Here is a 2,961-nt window from a genome sequence, read left to right on the forward strand (position 1 = left end):
ACCTAATGGGCCGGCCCATCATGCCAAAATCTATGGGTTTTGCTGGTTTTAAATTCTAGTCCTGACTGTCTTTTTGACGAGTTCGACAAATAGCCCGACGAATTCAGTCTATTTTGCTATCCCTAATTGTAATGTTGGTCATGGAAGGTTTGTTGCTACTTTAATGGGATTGTGAGTGTAATTTTTCGGGCAGAATACTTTGGCCATCTCTTAACGAAGAAGAAGATAGTTCAGTGATGAGCGGATATTTTATACGCTTTTTGACATCATTTTCATATAGTTTTTAGTATGTCTTGTTTAGTTTTTATTAAGTTTTTATAGGTTTTAGTGTTAAATTCACATTTTTGGATGGAAAGCTGACTTCTAGAACTTTCCAGTAATGTATAATAGTCCATACTTTGCTTTAGATTAGAAGGCCCAAAACTGGCGTCCAACGCCAGCTTCCTGCCACTTCCAAGCATCCAGCGCCCACAAAGCGGAGTCCAGCGCCCAAACGCCCAGAGAGGATCCCCTAGCCAGCGTTTTTAATGCCCTAGGGGCCTCATAGCACGTGAATCTCATCAAAGCTTAGCCCAAATACTCACCTAGTGGGCCCCAGAAGTGGATTTTATCACTAAAAAGATTGTTTTACCCTTATTAGTCATTTGTTTAGTATTTAAGGAATTATATTTATGTTATTAAAAACAACATCATCTCTTCCAGCATATTTTCGTTTACCATCATTGTATTTCTTTTCAGTATGAGTTTCTAAACCTCCTAAGTTGAAGGGAGGAGTCCTGCTGAGTCCTATGAATTAATAAAAGTATTATTGTTTTTCTTTGATCCGTGTTTGATTAATTCTAAGATGTATACTCGTTCTTCAACATGGTGAATATGATGATCAGTGACAATCAGCTATGTTCATCATACTAAGACAAACATGCCTGACAAACACCCGTGTCTACTTGGGTTCGTGTGAATACTTTAGTTGAAAGGATCGAACCACCAGCTTGATTATACATCTCTCAGATGGCTAATCCATGACTTCGTTGGGGACTTCTTAAGACACCAGATTAGCCGATTTTCAAGGAGATTAGGGTCTCTGTGGTAGAGGTTAGAACCCAAAGATGCAGCATTCTCTGATCCGGAATATCCGACCTTGTCTGTTGTGCTTTGAGTAGGATCATTAAGGAAAATGGACTATACTAGCTTCACCCTCAATCAGAATGGATCCACACTAACCCTGGGGTTCAGATATGGAAGAGTATTAGTGGCTGTTCAAACCAGCGTTAATCACTTACAACTTGTAATTGAAGAAATCACTCACAAGTAAAGAAGACAGTAATACCAGAGTTAATTCAGAAAGACAAAGCAACTCCAAACCTTAACCATATTCCTATTCTTGATTACAACTCACAAATACAAATTAAGAATAGTTTCCCCTACTTCTTGATTCGCCTGACTAAGACCTGCAAGATAACCATAGCTTGCTTCAAACCACAATCCTCGTGGGATCGACCCTGACTCGCTCAGGTATTACTTGGACGACCCAGTGCACTTGCTGGTACAGCTGTACGAAAGTGTGGGGATTCGTGCACCAAGTTTTTGGCGCTGTTGCCGGGGATTGTTTGAGTTTGGACAAACTGACGGATTGTCTTGCTCCCTAGATAAGGTGATTTTTATTTTATTCGAGTCTTTTAATTTTTGTTTTCTTCTTCTTCTTTTTTTCGAAAAAAATTTAAAACTTTTTTCAAAAATATTTTTCTTTTCTTTGTTTATTCTTTGTTTTTGGTTTGAGTCTTTTTTTTTTTTTTGTGTTTGTTCTTAGTTAAATTTTCGTTCTCCTTGAGTCTTTCTTTCAAAAAATTTTCAAAAATAGTTTCTTTGTTTAATTCTTGTGTCAAATCTTTAAGTTTGGTGTTTTCTTGTTGTTTTTCTTTTAATTTTTGAAAATTTGTGTTTTGGTTTTCTAAAAATTTTAAGATTGGTGTTCTTTTACATGTTCTTGTGTTCTTTAAATTTTTGAGTAAACTACCATTTCTACCCACGAAAGTTGAAAACGCTGACATATCTACCCATAGAAAACGGAAATTACCATTTGTACCCATGAAATATGGGTTCCGCACAACAAAATTATCCAAACACTAAAAAATTACCTAAAATTCCTAAATTATCCTTATCTTCACCACCACACCACTTCCTTCACCCAATCACCTTTCTAACCCTAACCCTCTTCACCCAGCCACCACCCCTCTTTCTCTTTCTAATCTCCAATCCCACATTGATGAGATATCCTACCAGGACTATCTTCAGCTCTAACAAGTTCACCATTAATGCCGCCGTTTATGGACCGGTTTGGAAGTCTCTGCGGCGGAACATGGTTCAGAACATGCTGAGCTCCACCAGGCTGAGGGAGTTCCGTACCGTGAGGGACAATGCCATGGAGAATCTCATCAACCGCCTCAGAACTGAAGCAGAGAACAACAATGGCGTTGTCTTCGTCCGCTAAGACGCGAGGTTCGCGACGTTCTGTATCCTCGTTGCAATGTGTTTTGACCTTGACATGGAAGAACACAAGGTGGAGAAAATAGATCAAGTGATGAAGAACGTTCTCATAACTCTGAATCCAAGACTCGATGATTAACTTCCGATCCTGAGTCCTTTCTTCTCGAAACAGAGGAAAATAGTGTTACAAGTTCGAAAGGAACAGGTGGATTTCATTGTACCGTTGATTGAACAGAGAAGAAAAGCTATAGAGAATCCAGGCTCCGACGAAATCGCAACAACGTTCTCATACCTTGACACACTATTCGATTTGAAGGTTGAAGGGAGGAAATCTGGTCCTCTAAATGATGAATTGGTTTCCCTCTGCTCAAAGTTCCTGAACGGGGGAACGGACACGACGGCGACGGCGGTGGAATGGGGGATAGCGCAGCTGATTGCGAATCCGAAAGTCCAAGAAAAGCTTTACAGAGAGATAAA

The 2,961-nt window shown here is 39.4% G+C and overlaps 1 pseudogene; it reads left to right on the forward strand.

Annotated features, from left to right (window-relative positions):
* LOC107615726 lies at positions 2,209–2,956 on the forward strand (annotated as a pseudogene).

The sequence above is a fragment of the Arachis ipaensis genome, chromosome B09, assembly GCF_000816755.2.
Source record: "Arachis ipaensis cultivar K30076 chromosome B09, Araip1.1, whole genome shotgun sequence".
NCBI lineage: Eukaryota > Viridiplantae > Streptophyta > Magnoliopsida > Fabales > Fabaceae > Arachis > Arachis ipaensis.